General features: G+C 40.6%; 1 pseudogene; it reads right to left on the reverse strand.

Moving 5' to 3' along the window:
- Positions 1-17953: 17953 nt before the first annotated feature.
- On the reverse strand, positions 17954-18058 carry LOC123785569 (small nucleolar RNA U3; annotated as a pseudogene).
- Between the last annotated feature and the right edge of the window lie 5092 nt (positions 18059-23150).

Genomic DNA, 23150 nt, shown 5'->3' on the forward strand with positions numbered 1-23150 from the left:
ATTTTATTTATTTATTTGACAGAGACAGCCAGCGAGAGAGGGAACACAAGCAGGGGGAGTGGGAGAGGAAGAAGCAGGCTCCCAGGGGAGGAGCCTGATGTGGGGCTCGATCCCAGAACGCCGGGATCACGCCCTGGGCCGAAGGCAGACGCTTAACAACTGCGCCACCCAGGCGCCCCTCTTTTGGCATTTTCAAACATATTTCAAAGAGTGATAACTTTGTGCATCAGATAATAATTTGTGCCCTCATTTCTAATCTTGTCTTGAAAGCTTGGTTAGAAAATCATGAGTCTGATTCATAAAAATTGGTATGTTTTTGCATTGAGCTGAATATCCTTTCAAGGAAGATATAATTATAAATTCCCATAAACTAAGTAAGTGTTAGAGAAGGAATCACGAATTATATCTTTCCACCAACACAGGTCTCATGAATTGCTCAGATTTTCACTCCATGAGCGAGTAATTGGGTTGTGTCTCTTTAAATTCTCTTGTTTATCATTTTAGTGGACTATCATTTTGATTGTATCTCTTTCCTTTAGTTGTGAAGATGTAAAAGAACAAAGCCAAGACACAATATTTTGGTACAGCATGTGCTAGTTTGCTCAGGGGATTTCCACTGGTGTACTTACTCTTTTTGGGTGGGGCAGGAGATGCCGAAGGACCTAGAGAGAAACCTAGATATAGTGTGGGGAGCTCAAAGAAAAGAGAAGCCTCTCTAGTCCTTCTAGAGATTCTGGGGGAGCAATGGTGCCTTCTCTACTTTATTCACCTAGGTCTTCCCAGGCCTTTGGAAACTTAGGAAGAAGTTGCTTCCACCTGCTGCCCCAGATGGGAGACATTCACTATGTTGCTTTGTCATTACTCTGTGAAAGAAGTGGAGAGCTAAGGAAAGCAGATCAGGAGAGATGCTCAGGACACCTGAGTCTTCACCTGCAAAGTCAGGACCCCAGCAGTGGACTGAGGACAAAGCAGATCCTGATTGCAGCACACGTCCACCCTTCTCTGCTCCCATCATTTCCTTTCATCACTACCTTCTCTCTTCCCTCTCTTATATGGTGTCTTCTTTTAGTCTCATGCGTTCCTATGATGTGGTGAATCATAGAAAAGGAAAGGCATTTTATTGTTCTCATATACAAGCAGAACACAATGACCTTGTAAGACTCCCAGTATCAATTGGTCACAACTTTCTTTTCTTCCTTTGTGTGTGTGTGTGTGTGTGTGTGTGTGTGATCATTCAGACTATTTATTAAACAGAGAAAGCAAGAATGATTTTCCTTTATTTTCCTACTGTAATAAGTTATGTGTATAACTTTGTATATAACAAGTAGAGTCTTGAAGAGCTCCGACAACTCACCTTTTAGCCAGATTGGAGATTACTGGATAGTGGGGTTAGAAGAGTGTGTGCACCTTTTACTTGATTGTTTGTTGTTTGTTTTCTTGGTAAAAATCCCCTCCAGGAAGCCCTAGGTTTTCTCTCTTTGTCCCAGTCTGTAAGGACAAAGATTTTCCTGGGCAAATTCAGGCTGAGAATCTCATTACTAATCCTCACTCTCTGAACTCATCTCTTAGGACCAGAAATTTCATTTCCATCCCTGACAGCAAACCTAAATGTAGTGTGCCAGGCACCGATGCGCTATCTTTTTCAGCACCCTTGGGAAACACACTGTTTCAAGACAAAAGCACTTCTCAGAGTCAGTTTTTGTATGAAGTTTATAAAATAGCTGTTAACATTTAGTAATTTGTCTCAAATGAGAAAGATTTAAAACTACTCACCTTGTGATTGGATATTGAAGGACAATAAAAGGGAACAGCAGTTATAATGCTAACAATAAGCAGTAGATGTTGCTATAGGAATATCCCGGGCAAAATCTGATGTTTAAAAAATACTCAGAAAGTTCCAAAACACGTTCTATGAAATCGGTTAAAGTGCGCTTCTCCCCCTGTACTTACCTTCCTTAATTAACAGTAAGATGTTATCCATAAGATGGGAAACAGTCTTGGGCACCTGCCTTCTCCTAGAAGAAAGATATCCAGGCCAGCTCAGTGGAGTGACGGGGGACCCCCAGGAACTATGAAGAAAAACAGGAAAACCCCCTGGGGTGTCAAGTAGGTGAGGATGACTGTAGGGAGACCTAATCTTGCTCTAGTCCTAAATGAATTGTCTTTAGCATTTTATCGGTGTGTGCTGAGTCAGTCCCTAGGGCTCTAAGGGGGAGTCCCAACATCGTGAAGTTTCATTTCCAGGAGCACAGCGTTTTCCTTGTTGTGGCTCTTCTTTCATTTCCCTTTCCTCCTTACCCTGTGTCTTCAGCCTGTACCTTGCTGTCATGTCATGCAACGAGTTCGTTCTGAGCGGAGTTTGAAATGTCAGAGCTGTGTCGCCCTGACAAGGTTTTAGTCTCTGTCTTTGGGTACAACCAAAATGGAGCCTTTGAGTGCCCGTTTTTCACTCTTTGCTAAAGACATGTCTGCCAGAGGGTGTTTTGATGTCAATACATGCTCAAATTTTGATAAAAACGTGAACCGGAGTGTCGATCCTCGGGGAAAGTGGTACCCAATGGCTGCGGATCCTGGTGCTTCTGTGGGCAGCCGGGGCAAGGTGTGGGTCTGTCTCTCCCTTCGGGCCCTTCCCGACTGACAGGTCACAGAAGGCTCCTGCTCACAGCTCTAGGGGCAATGCCTTGTAGTGTTTTGCAGAAAAGTCTGGATTAAGTGACACCATCCTGGGCCCTGGCCTGTGACTCTCTCTGTACAGCGGTCCTTGCAGGGAAGGTCCTATGTGCCTGCAGAACACTTTCCAAGGGCCTGCAGTGCCGACTGCCACGCCTGTATCCAAACCCAGACAACTGGGAAAACTGGTAAGAGCCCTCAATTCTACTTCTCAGGCTTCCCTGCCCTCTCAGAACCCAGCACCTGTGCAAATTAAGTCCCCAAGACCAGCACTGGCATCTGATCATTTCCTAAGCTAAATACCCACATAAGCAAAGTCAACATGAAAAGTGACCCTGAGTGATATTGTTCACGGAAATGCCACATAGAGTGGGCAGGTGTTCGTGGAAAAGAAGGAGCAAGGCGTCTGTCTGTTGGCAGATTATGAGACTGCACTACATATTTAAGATACAACGGTTTCTTCCAGATACTTCTCAAGAAAATAAATAAGTACTGCCTACTATGCTTACAGATATGTAAACTTTGATGCTTTTAGTGATCAGTCTCAGGAGACTGTGGAATTTTCTATAGGACTTTTGTTTGTTTCTGTGTGTATTCGTTGGGCTATTCTGCTGAAACAAGGGGACTTGGAAATACAGTGGCTCTAACAAAGGTGCAGATGCTCTCTCATAGGAGCTGATCCACGGCAGTTAGGCAGCTTCGTGCGTTCATTCAGTTAGGCACCCCGCCTACTCTTTCAATTACTAGGATGTTGCTCTTGTCTGTGTATTTAAGGTCAGCTGACCAGCACCGTGATCTTATTCCAGCCTTTGGGAAGCAGATACATCAAGAAAGTGAAGAGGAATCAGCGTCCTTTTTAAGAACTTGATCTGGAAATTGCATGTATGACTTCTAGTCTTGTCTTACTGGCTAGAAAATAGTCACCACGGCCGCTTTAGCTGCAAGAGAGAAAGGAAAATGTAGTCTGAAAAGCAGTAAGTGTGCCTACAACTTAAATTGGGAAATCTATTAATAGGAGGAAGAAGGGGAGAATGAATGTTGGGGAGAGGAAATGGATTCTGCAAGGGTTGTATCCTCAGCAGTTATGCACAAGTACGTATCACGAAGAACACAGGCAGAAGTAGTCACTTCCATCTGCGGGACGAGAGAGGAGGCATTGATCTCGGGATTAAAGAATGCGAAGTGGTTTATCAGGCGAATGGACCTAGATCTGGGCAGGATGGAGTTTGCACTTGCCCCCTGCGGAAGTAAGACTTTTAATATTCATATCAGGCCCATTTTCTCGGATCTCAGGTCTCTGATCCCAAGGGGCTTTAATGAAAATTAAAACTGTAAAGCTAGGGTTCCAAATTTGGGTACTCCATGCATCTCTTGAAATTCTAAGCAATATAGGAGGATAAAAGGTTTTTTCTTTTATTAGAACCTCAGAAAGGACTGTGACACAAAATTTTAAAATGCAGTACATTGACCCAGGGGGGACACCATGACAAAGTAGCCGAGCTGTCCTCAGGGGGACCATGGACCAGTAGAGACGCAGGCAGCTGGGTCTGAGACTCCTGATTTGAGTTTCCTGGCTATTTCTCTCACGTCAGTCTTGGCAGGTGAGGGGAGGTATGTCTAACAGTACAAACATGGAATATTTGTCCTGGCTCTACCTTCCCTACTCTGGAGCAGATAAGGCTGTCCTTTCTTATTCTACCCCCACTGACTGGAAGGGGGTTGGCCTTACTCCTGGGGAGGCCCCTCACCATTTTCTTCTGTCCAGGCACTGCTTGTGGACTTTCCAAAGCAACCGTTTTCCTCTCTACAAACAGCACCGTCTATTCCCTAACTTCAGCCCGAGTTGTGTGTTTTCTCAGCTAAACTCTCTTCCATTACTAGAAGCAGCAAGGAGGGGATTTATTTTGGGTAAGTGCAGAATAATAAAGATGGCAGGGGCAAGCAGGGAACTTCAGACTTTCTATCAGCGGACATCTTGTACTTGTGTTTTCACTGAAAGGACTCAATTTTTTCCAGTTTATTATGAGAAGCTGAATTTTGCCTGCGCTGGTTACTTTACAATGTCTTTCAGAAAGGCAAAATCCCATTTTAAGTAAAATCTTAGGTGTTCTGGGCAGTGTTTTGTGCCCAGATTTTCACAGTGTCTTTCATCAAGGCCTTAAGGGCCACCAGAGGATGTAGGAAGGAAGAGGAGGAAGCTGAGCCAGCGTGTGGTGGGTCTAGCTCCTGCATGGTGATATTTGGGAAATATTAACCACTGTCTCCTCCCTGCTCCTACCCATGGGGTTTCCTTCCCTTTTTGGCTCTTCGCATCCCCCACTCCTCATACAAGAGCGAGACATTCTGAACTCTTCACTCAGGGAAAAAAGGTGCCAGTTGAAAACATTTAAGAAGAGCATCTCTTCCTGGGTTTTGAATTCAAAAGTCTGAGCTTTGGAGGTAGTAAAAGAGAAGAGGGGTTGGGGCGCCTGGGTGGCACAGCGGTTGGGCGTCTGCCTTCGGCTCAGGGCGTGATCCTGGCGTTATGGGATCGAGCCCCACATCAGGCTCCTCCGATATGAGCCTGCTTCTTCCTCTCCCACTCCCCCTGCTTGTGTTCCCTCTCTGGCTGGCTGTCTCTATCTCTGTCAAATAAATAAATAAAATCTTAAAAAAAAAAAAAAGAGAAGAGGGGCATAAATAGGGTCACAAAGGAGAGGATTCTCAACTCCTCTGCCCCCTCAAATACCACTCTTTCCGTCCCTCAGTCTAGATGAGTATCCACATTGAGGGAGAGGAGAATGGAGAGAGAGGGTGGGGAAAGAGGGCATATTCCTAGGTCGACAGGGAGCACCTGGGAGAGCTCAGGTGGGAAGGAATGGAGCCCACAGCTGCAAACCATATGCCAACACTTGGGATCTCCTTGCAAGGTGAGTCAGAGCCCCTTCTCTCCACTCTGGGGGACCCTACACAATGCCATAATTGAGGGCTCTGCCAGCCATCCTTCCCACAGGAAATGGTGAGGACTTCACTTCACCACAGTTGTCAACTTCCCCTCCAACTTCCCAAAGAGGACAATGCTCTAATATGATCTGGCTTTCCCTCCCAACAAAGTGTCATATAATTGCTAAGTCCTGGAGGAGAATGGCCATTCAGATGGGGCTAGAAATAGGGAAAAGAAAATCCCTCTCTCTTCTTATTCCCAACATGGACAGACTGTACTTGAGGGAGGGGCTGAAGGAACCAATGAGAGAATACTCTGAACCAGGAGAAAAGTAACCTTCCTCCTGCTTAAAATCTGTTTTATAATGTAGCTTTCTGTATAGGATTTTGTTTGGAAAAAAAATGAGATCTATTACGTAAAAATTAAAAATCTCTAGATTCTAGTGAATAGGGCATGGATTTGGAATCACACCTGGGCTGTAATTCTACTTCAGCAAATGCCTCTCATCAGCAAAATGGGGGAATAATATTTAATTCTGAGGGTCACTCTATGGCTGAAGTACATGCTTCAGTGCCTGTCACCTCAGTATTTGGTGCAGGCAAGCTTTCTCCACCATTTGCTTTCATCAAGAGGGTAAAAAAAGTGGCAGCTGATGTACGATGTTAAACCATGTGTCTCTCCAGTCATTAGCTTTTACCCAGAAACCCTCCCCCAGGAGGTCTCTATTGGCCCCAAATGAAAATTGTGATACTAGAAAACAGAGACTTCACATTTCTGGCTTTCAATGTCAAAGCCACACTCTAAAAGGTAGAGGAAATTTAGAACAATTGTTTTTCAGGTAAGGCGTGTTCTCCTTTCCCTACCTCACCCGAAGCCAGTTCGATACACACACCCACTCCTACCCATGCCCCTCTCTCCCTCTCTTTCTCTCATAACTAGATAAAGAGCTTCTAACTGAGGAACGGGAGGGAAATCAGGAGTTAGAGTAGGAAAGAGAGAGTCGAGTGCTGGTGAGCACTCATGATGTGGACCCCAGCATCTTAACACCTCCCTGCACTAAGATATAAATCCAAGGTGAGGGAGAAGGTCCTAACATAGGTTTGGGGGATGAAAGAGTAGAGGGGACCTGCACTTCACTTCTCACCAGCATGCTGGGAGGTAGCCATCCCACAGGTTTCCCTTAACCTCTAGGGCACTGAAGAGTAGAGTAGAGATGGTACTACTGTACATGGTAATACTACACGGCCTGTATTACTATAGCCTTGTAGTTAAGTTTTTTAAAAAAGATTTATTTATTTATTTGAGACAGAGAGAAACAGAAAGAGAAAGAGAGAAAGAACAGGAGGGGGAAGGGGCAGAGGGAGAAGGAGAGAGAGAATCCCAAGCAGACTTCCTCCTGAACACAGAGCCCAATGCAGGGCTCAATCCCAGGACCCCGAGATCATGACCCAAGCTGAAATCAGGAGATAGCTGCTTTACCAACTGAGCCACCCAGGTTAAGTTTTGAAATCAGGAAGTAGGAGTCCTCCAACTTTGTTCTTTTCCTCGAGAATGTTTTGGCTATTTTGGGTGCCTAGCATTTCTGTGAATTTTAGGATCAGGTTGCCAATTTCTGCATATAAGGCAGCTGGAATTTGATAGGGTTACATGAAATCTGAAAATTGGTTTTGGGAGTATTCATATATAAACAATATTAAGTCTTCCAATTCATCAATACAGGGCATTTTTCCATTTCTAAGGTTTTCACTAATTTCTTCAACAATGTTTTATGGATTTCAGTTTTCACATCTCACATTCTATTTTGTTACATTTATTCCTAGATATTTTAATCCCTTTGCTGCTCCTGTAAAGGGTCTTGTCTTCTTAATTTCCTTTTCATATTATTTGCTCTGGTATAATAATACAGTTGCTTTTAGAGTATGGATCTTATAGCCTATAATCTTTCTCATTTGTTCTAATAGCTTTTTTTCCCTTATGGATTGATTAGTAATTTCTGTATATAAATCATGTCATTTTTGAATAGGGGTAGTTTTCCTTCTTTCTTTCTGATCTGGAATACTTTTAATTCTTTTACTTGACTAAATCCCCTGGTTAGAGTTTCCAGCACAATGCTAAGTAGAATTGGTGAGAGAGGACACTCTTGTCTTGTTTCTGATCGTAGGGGGAAAACATTCAGCCATTTATCATTGAACATGATATCAGCTATTGTTTTTTGTTAGTTGCCTCTTATCAGGTTGAGGAATTTCCTTCCTATCCCTACTTTGTCGAGTATTTTCATCATGAAAAGGTGGTGTATTTTGTCAAATGCTTTTTGCATCTATTGAGGTGATTATGTATGTTTTGTCTTTTATTTTACCAATAGGGTACATGACTTGTACTAATTTTCAGATGTTAAACCAACCTCTCTTCCTTGGTCATGACCTTGTTATGTTACTGGATTCAATTTTGCTAGTTGAGGATTTTTGCATCTATATTCATACAGGACATCGGTCTGTAGTTTTTTCTTGCTATGTCTTTATTTGGTTTTGGCATAGTGTAATACTGGCATCTTAGAATAAATTGGGAAGTTTCCCAAGCTCTTTTATATTTTGGAAGAATTTGTGAAGGATTAGCATTAGATCTTCTCTAAATGTTTGCTAGGATTTATCAGTGAAGCCACCCAGGCCTTTTCATTGTGGGAAGTTTTAAAATTACTAATTCAATCTCTTTATTTGTTTAAGGTTATTCAGATTTTCTATTTCTTTTTGAGTCAGTTTTGGTAGTTTGTGTCTTCCTTGGAATTTGTTTATCGCCTCAATTATCTAATTTGTTGTCAAACAGTTGTTGATAGTATTCCCTTAAAATCCTTTTTATTATTGTAAGAGATTATGATATATATATATTATATATTATATATATAATATATATATATTATATATATATTATAATCTCCTCTTCCATTCCTGAATTTAGCAATTTGAATCTTTTTCTTTCTTAGTTTAAAGGCTTTTGTAAATTTTGTTGATCTCTTCAAATGTCTAATTAATCAAGGTATATATTTTTAAGAAAATCATGGAGAGAAGAGGGGAGGTCAATACCTTGTGAGTCTATCCCTTACAGTCCCATATCTGGTTAGGGAAAGTATTACTAACAAAAGAGTCATACTTTAGTATTTTAGTATGGTTAGCTAGAACGATAGTACAAATACAGGAAAAGATGACTCATAGTTCGGATGATGTGATTTAAAGAATTGTGTGCTGTTAGTGGGATTCCAATGAGACTGATTGAAAATCTCTTATTTCACATTGTGTGATAAGCTCACAGATATGTACAGAGCACAGAAATCTCTTGCTTTGAAACTGCATTTTATTTCATGGTAGCTGCAAGTGTAGTGGAAAGCATGTTTGACTAATAGGACATGAGGTGTTCTTTTTGGGTCTGAGAGATTGGACAAGATTAATGTGTGGCTGAATGAATGGTGGTTAGATGTTCAGAGTTTGACTCCTTCCAAGGTATATCGACTTTAAATTGTATTCTTTGGGGCAGATTGGTATAGCAGTTACTACAATGGGTTTGGAATCCTATAGATCTGTGCTCTTAACACAGCAGTGTGACCCTGGAGAGGGTATGCAACATCTCAAAGTCTGAGTTTCCTACTAAATAAGGTTGTTGTCATCATCAAATGAGATCAAACAAGATGTTCGGCATGTATTAACGGTGGTGGTGATGATAATGCTGGAGGGTAGTGAGCCCCATGAATATGCATTTACTCACTTGGCTCTTTCCAGAGATAATGCTAATTTCAAGCCTATTCAGAAGTGCCCTTCCCTCACTGCAATGCAGCCCTTCAGTGGACTGCTATTCACTGGTAGCTTTCTTACTATGAGCTGTATTTTTCTCTCCTACTTGGGCTTTTTCTCACTCACCACTCAGAACTTTCAGACTTTTCTTTTGATAAAAATTCTCAGGATTCCTTCTTTCCTCCCCTCCACCCCCAATTATGATTGTATCAATTCCTAATTAACTGCTGGAATTCATAAAGGATTCTTATTTTGCATCATTCATTCCCTCAATTGCTTCATAAACAAACATTTCTTGTAATTATAAAACATCTACCTAGAAAGTTGAGGGAAAGGGGTGGTTTCTTTTTTCAGTGTTAATCAGAGAAAGACTGAAAGTGATGCCTTATGACTAACATTTGAAGAAATGAGACGATTCGTGTTGATGAAGTCTTTGTCTGGAGTTGGTGGTTAGCATTTAGTATATACTTCTAACATCCTTTTCCATTATCTTGACTAAACTTTAAAATTTCATTTTCCAAGTGATGAAATTAAAAATTTCCAAATAACAATAATTTTAAATATTGCAAAATATACTTTTGGATTTCATTTTTCAGTTCATTTGGAAATGTGAAACCCAGTGATGAATTATCATTTTGTTGACCAAAAAGGAAAAAAAAAGTGCTATGCAGCAGTGAACAAAAATAGATGGGAACACAAGGTGGGTGTGGAAAAACACGACCGATGTCTATGTACAAGAAAACTGACCATGAAAAACATTTATCGTTATTATTATTTTTGCCAAGTGAAGGGAATATTTGTCTACCATAAAGTGTTGCAATAAATGCAAACTGTAGTGAGGACTGCTTACTTTACAGCCTCCTTTCATCAGTATGGTGAGTTTTTAATACCATTCCAGGGAGTGGGCAACTTTGTTTCTTCTTCCCTGGCCACCCATCTCCTCCATCCTCCTAGGAGCAGGTTAACTTGGGAGATAACACTCAAGGGCTGCCTCTATGTAGCAATAGACCAGAAGGCTGCAAAGGGAAAGGCTCAGTGAATTATGTGATCCCCGAAGATTAATTTGCCTGCTTTTATTTTAAATCACCTGACTCTGCGGATTTCATAGAATGAGTCCAGGTTTGCATGGAATCAAACAGAGGAAGCCAAGTAGCAAAATCAACTTTTGGTGCAGAAGACAACAGAAAAAGCAGATCTGAGAGCCCAGCCAGTAGTAATTGTCACCATTTGCCGAATATCTGTTATATGTCAGGTTCCTGCTAAATGCCTTAGGGTTCATCTCTTTGCAAAAACATTCTTTTATGCATTTTTAAAATTAGAAAACTGAGATTCAGAGGAGTGGCTTGCATAGCCAGGTTCTCTCTACCATTCCTATAAATTCTCTCTGATGTGATCTGTAGCTCTCTAAGTTGGCTGAATAAGGGAAGCTTGAAAATTAAGTTAATTCATGGAGTAGTTTAGGCTCATTTTCTTTTTTAAAAAATAATTAATTAATTAATTTGTTTATTTGAAAGAGAGAGAGAGACTGAGAAGGGGCAGAGGGAGAGAATTTCCAAGCAGACTTCTGCTGAGCGTGGAGCCCGATGCAGAGTTCGAGCTCACCAGCCATGAGATCAGGACCTGAACTGAAACCAGGAGTGGGGCACTTAACCGATGGAGCCACCCAGGTGACCCTAGCCTCATTTTCTTTTGCTGAAGTCAGTAGACATCAAGAATTGCTACTCGTGGGTTTGCAGAAAAGCCTTCACATACATGGAGAACGTTACTAAGATATACGAAAATCTCAAATCCTCCATGTTTTTATTCTTGCACCACCTCCCAGCCCTTTAGTCTCTAAAATGGTTCTGCAGTGTCTCTCCCTGTTTTCCTGTTCCTGTTTAGTTAAGATCAATTCTCAATGAAAGCAAGCTGTAGTCCTTTCTAAAAAAGATTTATTTACTTATTTGAGAGAAAGAGAGAGACAGTGGGGGGAGGGGCAGAGGGAGAGGAAGAGGGAAAATCTCAAGCAGGTTCCTCGCTGAGCACAGAGCCGCACACAGGCCTGGAGGAGGGGCTGGATCCCACAACCCTGAGATCATGACCTGAGCCAAAATCAAGAGTTGGCCGCTTAACTGACTGAGCCACCCAGGTGCCCCGAAAGCAAGCTGTAGTCTTAAATATGTTTTTGCCCGTCTTTGTTTCTCTTCGGTCCCTTTCCCCTTTTTCTTGGCGGAAAACAAACAGCTGGCCTCATTCTGGTTGGCTACAGCTATTTCTGTCCTTGTTATCTTGTGGTGAGTTACTGTGCTAAGCAGTATCTTAACAATTGCAGGCAATCTTGCTGTGTCCCGGTGATTTACCAACATGCTTGCTGAACAACAAAAAAAGGTGCTCAGGTAGGAAATTTTAGAGAGATTAGGTTTTCCTGTTTACCTAGTGAAGGCAATAGTTCTATCTTGACACGCTGGCTTTTATTTTTGTGATGCATCCGAAGTTGATTTTGTTTTAGTCCCTTAGCAGTAGCTGTGTGCCGTAAGACAGTTCAAATGAGTAGGATTTGATTTTTTTCCAGACAATAGAAACACAATAAAAATCTTAAGCCTATTTTGAAAGAAAGTTAAAAGGATCCCCCGCACCCCTGTTCTGCTTGGTTTCTGAAGCCCAGTTCATCCTAAATCCTTTTGTATCTATCAACCTGTTACTTTTTAAGCTGTTAGCCAACTTATGGACTCAGTCAGCATTTCAGGCCAGAACCGTGTTGATATCAAATTTTGCTTACAGATACAAATTGTTCTTGAACAAATTGTGGGAACAAAGGGCTTTGTTTAATCTGACACTCTGCTTGTGGTTTATAGGTGTTAAAAACATTTTCCCCAATAAGGGAACACCCAAAATACATGTAATTAGCACTTTGGTAATTGTATAAAAATGAATGGATAGATGTTTTCTCTTCTGGATAATTCTGGATCTTATAAACACTAGACCCATCAAAATCTCATCTAGTGCCATTTTGAGTTGAGTTGTATTCCATGTGTCCTCAGTAAAGAATATTTAACGTGCAACAGTATTCAGTATCTAGAATGTGATATCCAGGCAACGTCTTACCTGATACTCCAAAAAAAAAAAAAAAAAAAAAAAAAAAAGGAAAGAAAAAGAAAAAGAAAAACTTCCCAGATAATTTGATCAAGTCCTGCAAAGAGCTTTTTATTTCAGAGATTTAAAAAATTTTATTCAGATCTGAGTCATTATTCTAGTAAGATGAATTAAACTGGTCACTTAAAAGAAGGTAAGAATTGACTAAAGGAGCAGTTTGGTTCTTAAGGATGATTTTTAATGAATTAAGAACACTCAAGGATTAAAAAGAAGAACACAGAAAGAGATGTTGCTATCTGAACAGCAGAGAAGAATAGGATTTTGTAGTAGTATTTTCTGTAATTTACTCCTATCTGATTGAAGAGGCAATTCCATAATGATTTTAATTCACGTTCCTTCTCAGTAAGTGTTTCAGAGAAGACTTACATAATTGAAAATAGGTCAGCCAGTGTCAGTAAGTGATTTACAATTGTGCAGCACATTCTCATCAAAGTAGGTCAGGTCAGTGTCCTGCTAAGCACAATTCTACTTGTGTAAGGAGTTCAGCTCTCACAATACACATCTATGTATCATTTGAAAACAAGGAAGAAAAAAATTGAGGTTACAAAGCCCCTTCTTTCCAAAACAATGAAATATGAATTGCAATCCATTCCGTGGAATTGGGTAGAATTATAAGACTAGCCAGTCAGGCTCCAGGCGGGATAGAAACAGACAATATCTGTTAAAAATTGCCTTTAAAGCAAGTTTCATTACTGTGGCATCAAGTATTTTAGAAGTCTAGCAAGTTAGGTAACCCAGAGGGATGTTTAATTAGTTGCTATCAATGCATAAAACACTTCTTAGGGCAACACATGGTTAAAAAAACACAAAGAAAGCTGAGAGGGTATAATTATGAGCACAACTTACTTGATGAGTCCTTATGATTGCTTTAGAACCAACAACATTAATATGTGAATTTGATGTTGTTCTTATTTACTGCAATTCACAAATCTAGATGACGTTAGTTGTAAGGTTCATTGTAATTTTAAGGATGTTAGCTCATGGGAAAAAAAGTCAACCTTATGAAAAATGTCCTTTGATCAGGAAACACTTTTGTCATCCTAGCCCCTGTAAACACGTGTCCTTGATATTGTAAACAATAAAATTATACTGCTTGGAGAATGTTATATTCCTTATTATTGTCCTTAATTCAGAAAAGATTCCTTATTAAGTCATACAAATGAGTATTTACCATGCCGTGAAGCTGAGTTGAGGGCACTCACAAGTTGCAAAACATGATTCGTGTGCCAAGTCTTCCGAGTCTTTTTTTTTCTTCTTCAGATTTTTATTTAAATTCTTGTTAGTTAACATCCAGTGTAATCTTGGTTTCAGGAGTAGAGTTCAGTGATTCATCACTTACATACAACACCCAGTGATCAACACAAGTGCCCTCCTTAATGCACATCACCCATCTAGCCCATCCCCCGGTGTATAATTCTTTTAATGCACCGTTGAATCCAATTTGCTAGGATCTTGTTGAGAATTTTTGCATCCATGTTCACTAGAGATATTGGCCTGTTATTCTTCTTTTAAGTGGGGTCTTTTTTTGGTTTTAGAATCAAGGTAATGCTGGCCTCATTGAATGAGTTTTTTAAGTTTTCCTTCCATTTCTGTTTTTTGGAACAGTTTGAGAAGAATAGGTATTAACCCTTCTTTAAATGTATGGTAGAATTCCCCTGGGAAACCATCTGGCCCTGGAATTTTGTTTTTTGGGAGATTTTTGATTACTGTTTCAATTTCTTTGCTGGTTATGGGTCTGTTCAAATTTTCCATTTCTTGCTGTTTCAACTTCAGTAGTTTGTAAGTTTCTAGGAATTTGTTCATTTCTTCCAGATTTCCCAGTCTGTTGGCATATAGTTTTTTGTAATATCCCCTTATAATTGTATTTCTGTGGTGTTATTTGGGATCTCTCCCTTTTCATTTGTGATTTTATCTATTTGGGTCCTTTCTCTTTCTCTCACTATTTTTTTTTTTTTGATAAGTCTGGCTGGGGGTTATCAATTTTATGAATTCTTTCAAAGAACCAGCTCTTAGTTTTGTTGATCTGTTCTACTGTTTTGTCGTTGTTGTTGTTTCTATGCTTATTTCTGCTCTAATATTTGTTATTTTCTCTCTTCTGTTGGCTTTAGGCTTTATTTTCTGTTCCTTTTCTACATCTTGAGATGTAAGTTTAGGTTGTATATTTGAGACTTTTCTTGCTTCTTGAGCCAGTCCTGTATTATAATATACTTCCCTCTTAGGACTACCTTTGTTGCATCCCAAAGATTTTGGACTATTGTGTTTTCATTTGTATTTGCTTCCCTGTACTTTTTATTTCGTCTTCAATTTCCTGGTTAACCTATTCATTCTTTTTAGTGAGATATCCTTAACCTCCATGAATTTGTGGTCTTTCCAAATTTTTTCTTGTGACTGACTTTAAGTAGCATAGTGTTGGGGTCTGAAAATATTCATGGTATGATCTCAATCTTTTTGTACTTGTTAGGGCTGATTTGTGACCCAGTATGTGATTTATTACAGAGAATGTTCCATGTGCACTCGAAAAGAATGTGTATTCTGCTGCTTTAGGATGAAATATTCTGAATATGTCTGTTAAATCCATCCTGTCCAGTGTGTCATTCAAAGCCATTGTTTCCATGTTGATTCTGCTTAGATGATCTGTGCATTGATGTGAGTGGGTTGTTAAAGTCCCCTAGTATTAGTATATTATTATCATGAGTTTCTTTATGTTTGTTATTAAATGATTTATATATAAAATGATTTATATATAAAATGATTTATATATAAAATGATTGCAAGATAGATGGTTCTCTATCCCCTCACCTTCTTACTTTTTTTTCTTTTTTTAAAGATTTCATTTGTTTATTTGAGAGAGAGAGAATATGAGTGGGGGGGCAGAGGGAGAGAATGGGGGTGGTGAAGGAGAAGCAGACTCCCTGCTGAGCAGGGAGACTGATGCAGGGCTTGATCCCAAGACCTGGAGATCATGACCTGAGACAAAGTCAGAGGCTTAACCAACTGAGCCACCCAGGTGCTCCTCCACCCCATCATTTTTAATCTGGAGGTGTCTTTAGGTCTAAAATGAGTCTCTTATAGGCAGCATATAGATAGATCTTGTTATTTTTTTTTTTTTAATCCATTTGGATACCCTATGTCTTTTGATTGGAGCATTTAGTCCGTTTACATTCAGAGTGATTATAGAAAGATATGAATTCAGTTCATTGTATTACCTGTAAAGCTGGTGTCTCTGGTGATGTTCTCTGTTCCTTTCTAGTCTTTTTTGCTTTTGGTCTTTCTTTGCCATTCAAAGAGACTCCTTCATAATTCTTGCAGGGCTGGCTTAGTGGTAACAAACTCCTTCAGTTTTTGTTTTTCTGGGAAACTCTTTATCTCTCCTTCTGCTCTGAACAACAGCCTTGTTAGATAGTATTCTTGGCTGCATATTTTTCCATACAGCATGTTGAATATATCCTACCACTCTCTTCTGGCCTGTCAAGTTTCTGTGGACAGATCTGCTGCAAACCTGATGTGTTTTCCCTTGTAGGTTAAGGCCTTTTTATTCTCTTGCTGCTTTCAGGATTCTTTCTTGTCTGTGGATTCTGTGAATTTGACTATGATATGCCTTGGCGATGGCTGGCTTTGTTGAATTTAATGGGAGTTCTCTGCACTTCCTAGATTTTTTTAATAATAATATTTTTTTATTATATTATGTTAATCACCATACAGTACATCCCTGGTTTTTTATGTAAAGTTCGATGATTCATTAGTTGCGTATAACACCCAGTGCACCATGCAATACGTGCCCTCCTTACTACCCATCACCAGCCTATCCCATTCCCCCACCCCCCTCCCCTGTGAAGCCTTCAGTTTGTTTCCTAGATTTTGATGTCTGTGTCCTTCCCCAAATTGGGGAAGTTTTCAGCTATAATTTGTTTGAATAAACCTTCTGCAATTTTTTCTCTCTCTTCATCTTCTGGGACTCCTATGATACAAATGTTATTCCATTTTAATGAGTCACTGAGTTCCCTAAGTCTACCTTCATGATCCATTACCTTTGTTTCCCTCTTCTTTTCAGCTTCATTATTTTCCATAATTTTATCTTCTATATCACTGATTTATTCTTCTGCTTCATCCAACCTTGTTTGAAATCCATTCAGATTTGCATCATTTGTGGCATTTTTAATTTCAACTTGACTATATGTTAGCTCTTTCTTTTCTATAGTAAGGGATTCTTTAGTCTCTTCTATGCTTTTATTTTTTCCCCAAGCCCAGCTAGTATCCTTATATTTGATGTTTTAAAGTCTAGTTCAGACATCTTACTCATATCTGTATTGATTAAATCCCTGGCCATCATTTCTTCCTGTTCTTTTTTTGGGTGGGTGAATTACTCTGTCTTGTCATTTTGGGGATCAAATAAATAAATAAAGCAAAGTAAAATTAAAATTAAAAAATTAAAGAAAAATAAATAAATAAAGGAAGCTAGATACTTGATGTGTTTTGTTTTGCTTGTTAAGAGAAGCTTGATAGAAAAAAAAAGAAAAAGGATAAAAATTTAAAACATAAAATTAAAAAATAAAGTAAAATAATTGCTCTTTCTGTATGTAAAAACAAAACCAAAAACAACAACAAAAAAACCAACCAAACAAAAAAACCCAAAGGAAGCTAGATCCTGTTTCCCTTAGAGCTGAAGCTTTGTAGCACTCTTTGGTCAGTAGACGTGGTGTGTCAAAAGGTTTATGCTGGTCTTCTGGGAGAGGGGTTTACTTCTCAGGTGGACTTGCCCTAGGGGAGATGTGCCTGCAAGACATGGGGGGGGGGCATGGCTTGGTGTAGCGGCTCCATTCCCCACTTGGTGGCACAGGTTAGCTCACTGAAGTGGCTCAGTGCTGGTGGGTAAGGGGTGAAAAATGGCTTGCCCTGATCTCTCATCTCCAGAATGGGAAGTTCATGCCCTCCACTCTTCATGAAGACTGCACAGACACACAAACAATCACTCCTGTGTCCCCAGCTTCCAGAGCCCCACCTTCACCCTGTCCTTATACGAGCTGTCCACCTGCCAGGTGGCACAGAACTCCTGTGTTTTATCTCAGGCATGGCTCGGTTTTGATAACCCACACTTCAGAGACCCCCATGGCATGGACCGGCGCTGATCTTCTGGGGGAGGGTCTCACTGTGCTGTGGCCATGTTGTCTTGTCCCAGAAAATAGTTGTGCAACTGTGCAGTGGTTCAGAGTTTATGGGAATTTCAACACACACCCAGCACCAGGGTTTGCTGCCCTCAGCAGAAGTCTTTGGTCCTATGCCAGTGAATGGGACAGCTCAAGGGCACCCACAGTCTTTTGTCCATGGAAAGGCCATCTCTCCTCTATCAAGTGCTCTCCAAACAGGGGAGCCGCTTCTCCCCGAGCAACCCAGAGAATCCTTAGACCGTTGCCCGCTCCTGAGGCTCCACCTGCTTCCCCACCAGGTCTCCACCAGGAATGACCCTGGCTATGGCACTGACCTCTGAAACTTCAGACTCTGTGCTCCACTGTTTATAGTAACAAACTATAGAAATGATCCCTGAAAGTATAGTCTTTGTGCTCCACTGTTTACAAAAAAAGTGGTGGTATTGAAACCTTCTCCTTTTTCCCAGTCAATGATTTTGGGGAATGGTTTTCTTGTGTTTTTCCCCCCCACTCTTTCTGTCTCTCTTATTCTCTCTCCCTACTGTCTCCGTGATCAGGGCTCCCTCCCCTTCACAGCACCCCTGGCTCCTATCTCTCACAAATCAACTCTCTGCAGCTCCTACCTTCCATAGGTCTTTTTTATTTCTTTTTTTTTTTTCTGTTTGTAGACATGCAGCTTTGTTCTCTAAGACTTATGATCGATTTCTTGGGTGTTTGGAATGATTTGATGTTTATCTAGCTATGTTCTAGGGAGGAGGCAAGCTTAGGGTCACCCTGCTCCTCCACCATCTAAACCCTAAATGTCTTGTGTGCCAAGTCTTATGTCTCACCAGGGGATGTCCCTCTCAGTCCATGGATCACCCTGTATTCTTCTGTAGTACTGATTGGCTACATTTCCAGGAACCAGTAATAGATATAGAACCCTGAATTTCCAATTGACTTTCATATTCTTAAAGCATTGGAGAGGAGACAAAGTGGGACTATCTCCCTGGTGCCTTCTTAACCCATAGAGGCTAATGCCTTGTTAGAGAGGGGTGCCTGGACACTTACTGTCCAGTGGCAGTTCAGTATTTGGCTGGAATGGGAAATGAGAGAGAATCAGAGGTTCTGGTTCTCCTAAATGCTTTGGCCTCCACCATTTTATTCATACAGTCTTGGGGACTCCATGTCTACTGAGTGGATGGCACTTCATTCCCACAGATGGAGGTGAGAAAGAAACGTAGTTATTTGTTAAGGAAGACTAAATGTTTATACGTGGTTGGCATCTGAAGCCCTTAGAACCCCAACTTTTGCAGACTCGTCTTAACAAACTGTAAGTAAACAGCACACTACCTGTCAACACTATTCTAAAAAAGTGAATGCAGGATCAAGAAAGATGAGATAACAGGGGAGATGGGTAACAGGGTGATGGGTATTAAGGAGGGCATGTGCTGTGATGAGCACTGAGTGTTATACATAACTAATGAATCACTGAACACTACATCAAAAATTAAGGCTGTACTATACAGTGGCTAACTGAACATAAAAAAAAAAAAAGATGAGGCAAGTAAGACTTTGTCCTATTCCATGGGTAGAACTTTCCTTTAGGAAGGATACTTCTTAGAAAGGAAGGAAGAGGATAGCACATGTTTTGGATGGCTGTATGACTAGATGTCCCAGTACTTCTCAAATTTACCATAAAAACAAACACTTTGAATGATAGTAACTGAACATATTAGATTAAATATTTGTGTAGGTCTAATAGCTTTGCCGCTGAAGTCAAATTAAAATCCATTCTGTATTTTAACAAGGGGAAAGAGTTAAAAACATCAATTCTGATCTATTTCTGAAATGGTTAAAGCATTGCCCTGGACCATAAAACCAGAACCGTGGCTTGGAAACAATCTTTCAGATATTATCTGAAAATCTTCAAAACAAAATGCAAGTGTGGCCATATTTTTTTTAGCTGATTTGCCGTACATGCATTTTAGGTGTCTTGTCTGATTGCGCTCAGATGTGGGTAAGCAGTGGGGAGGAAAAAATAATGTTTCTTTACTCTGTGGATAAAAAGACTTCAAATTACGTGCGTCTCACATACTTTGGTAATCTGCCCCACATTCTGCGCCATGATGTGGGCTAGATACTGCTAATTTGGTGTTTATTTCTTTGGGGGAAAACAAGCTTTGAAGAGAATGCTTTCACAGATAGGTGGCAATTTCTGAGAGAAATTGTTGATAACTCTCAATGGAGACCTCAAGAAGATTTAATCACAGTTATGGTGGCTACCCTTACAAGCAACTGATTTGGGGAATCCCAAATTATGCCTTCCCCTGCCGTTATTAACACATCAATCTTCACTGTCATTTTTTCTTTTCCTTTTTTCTGCTGAAAGTAACCAAATGAGGAGATACCACGTAGGCACCAAAGAGCGAAATGATGACTGTCAAATACTCATTTTAAAGTCTTTTTAAGGAAGTTTAGAGAGGGGGACCGTGTTCTGTGAACATTGAAGTCTCAAATTTTATCTTCAAATGTATGTATAGCTTGTTCTTGATGCCATACACAGGTCCATACATGATAATTTATACATGCTATTTTAATAAAATTTTCCTCTCATTTTCTTTTTCATGTGTCCCTTTCACCCACAATCACCTCCTACCCCCTAAATACAGGTTGATAACTTAGTGTGTATCTTCTTATATATTTTTTTTAAAAGATTTTTATTTATTTATGTGACAGAGAGACAGCCAGCGAGAGAGGGAACACAAGCAGGGGGAGTGGGAGAGGAAGAAGCAGGCTCCCAGCGGAGGAGCCTGATGTGGGACTCGATCCCGGAACACCAGGATCACGCCCTGAGCCGAAGGCAGACGCCCAACGACTGCACCACCCAGGCACCCCTATCTTCTTATATTTTTTATCTGCTCATAGAATCATATATAACATACACACATCAATGCATATACACACCACACACACACACGAGTGCATTATATACATATATGCACACACACAGACACACACGCACACACACAGACATGTGTATTATGTGCACGTATAAGAAAACACATACATGTGACTTTAGTTTTTGTCTTTTATTTTGCAAAAATAGGATCATTTAATACATACTTCACTGAATCTGGCTTTACTCACTCAACAATACCTTGTGGAAATTTCTTTAAATCAACTAGGTACCTTCTGAAGTCTTTCTCTCTGTCCTTTTTTTTTCTAAATGCACAATGTTTCATGATATGGATATATCACAGTTCACTCAATCATTCCCTGTAAGTGGGCTTTTCCCCCATGTATTTCCATGGGAATAAATGAACAACACACCTATATGTTGTAGGTATGTGTGTAGTTGTACACTTATATAGGTGTGTGTGTGTGTGTGTGTATGTCGTAGACTTCAAATATTTTTAATTTTAGTAAGTGTTGTAAGATTGCTTTCTAGAAAAGTGTGTTTTAATTCACATTTTTACCTCATTAGTTCACATTAGAGTAAATACACGGTTCTAAATACTTGCTATTCAGTGTGTGACCCATGATAGGCCAGCAGATTTGGCATCATCACCTGGGAGTTTGTTAGAAATGCAGCATCTTAGTCCTACTCAAGATTTACTGAATCAGAATCCACATCTTAAAAACAACCCCAGATGATTCATACATACTTTACCATCTGAATCACAGTTTCAAATCATTTGCAATCCGTCTTAAATTGGAAGGGGGTATATTTACAAATGTCTTCTCTGGAAGGATAGTTAAGAAATTAGTAATAGTAGTTGACTCTTGAGTGTAGCCCTGTGGGACTGGTAGACAGGACTGGGATGGAAACTTGCTTTGCACCATACATTTGTGTGAAACTTTGAACTTTTCTATGTGCATGTATTATCTATTCGGACAAATTTAAAGAGCAACTTCTTGTAAATATAGCAATTACTTTCCACCCTCAGATCTCCAGGGAGATGGCAGCTCTGTGGCCTCACGGGCGCTCTGCACACGCTACTGCTGACTAGCAGTATCTGGCTAGCAGGCGCCGTCATACTAGTGTACTCTGGTTTAAGAAGCGGGGTGGGAAAGGAAAATTCTCCAAACCACATGGCTTGCTTTTTGAGGATATGAGAATGTAATGATGTCACTGGGGGTTTATCTACCACGGGAGCAGGCAGAGTGAGTCACTGTCATAAAGGACCTTCACAGTTTTCCTGCAAATCCCCCTCGTTTGAACTGTCATCATCATCCCAGGGTTAAGTTTGCGATAATATCCGATTTCCCAATACAGAACACTGCATTAAAAATGTTACAGCTGATTCAACTTCTTGAGATACTAGAGTTCTCAGGTTTCGTGCAAATCAGAGAGCTGACAAGCAGGTGTAGAAAATAAACGTTTCAGCATCTACACTGGAACTGCTGACGTCAAGAGGGGAGAGTCTGAAGAAGGGTAGGCGGCTCCACCTCCTGAGCTTGGATAGGGAACATCCCCACCCCCTGATGCGTCCTGGAAATCTTCCTGGGACAAGAACCCCCCTCCAGCTCAGCGATCCATTGTCCATACAACTGACTCTTAGGAAAGATTTCACACGGGCGAAATTTAAAATATATGGAAGTTCTACACAGGCTCTGAAGGCTAAAGTCCACAAATCTTTTAAATCTGGTTTCTCCAAGTGTTGCTACCTTATGGGTCTAAATGACTTTGCATTAAGAACAATAATTTAACTTCTCCGGCCCCTGAACCTACCCACTGTCCCAGGAACGGCCTCCTGAAAAGTGTTGCCCAAGTATTTGGGGGAGTCTTTGGGAAGATTGAGATGGTTCTCATATGTGCTCACGAACAATTGAGGCTGCCCAGCAAAGAATCTGCCATTTCTTATCTTTCACCAGCTTTGCCTCTTTCCTCTGGGCATCACCACTCCTGCCAGGAATTTTTTTTTCCTCTGCAAAGTATCTTTCATCTAAGGGACATCTGTCTCCAGCTGCATTTGGGACACTGGAGTCTAGGGTGTGTGTGGAGAGTGGGGGAGGGGATTGATGCCTCATGGTGTTCTGGGTGGGGGGGTGGGGGGGGAGAACATTGTTTTCTTTTAGTGTCATTCTCTTTTAGAGGTTCCGTGTCCCAGGGTTTTAGTGAAACAGCTCTTTTAGCTTTTGCTGTGTCTAGTGTGGGAATGGAGACCTGTCATATCCTCTGCAGGAAAGAACAGCACACACTGCCTCACTGGAAAGTTGAAGGAGAGGAGATTGTTCTCCACTCACAGGTCCCATGATGCTTCAGAACTCCTGCCCATGTGCAGCTCAGCTGGGAGGTGGTTTGGTGCTGGTGGGTGGGTGTGGGGACAGAGATGGGGAACCAGAGGATGGGAGGGAAACAAGGAGAGTGCCTTCACCCAGAGCACCTTTAGAATCAGTAACAAGGTTGTCAAAAGATATATTTATTTTCGTATTATTTCCCCAAAGAGTAAGGGAGATGTGATGGTAGCAATAAAAGGGGACAGGGTGGGCATGGGGAATACATCTTCGTACCATGTT

Source organism: Ursus americanus, chromosome 15, assembly GCF_024610735.1.
Source record: "Ursus americanus isolate L20-20 chromosome 15, mUrsAme1.1.p, whole genome shotgun sequence".
NCBI lineage: Eukaryota > Metazoa > Chordata > Mammalia > Carnivora > Ursidae > Ursus > Ursus americanus.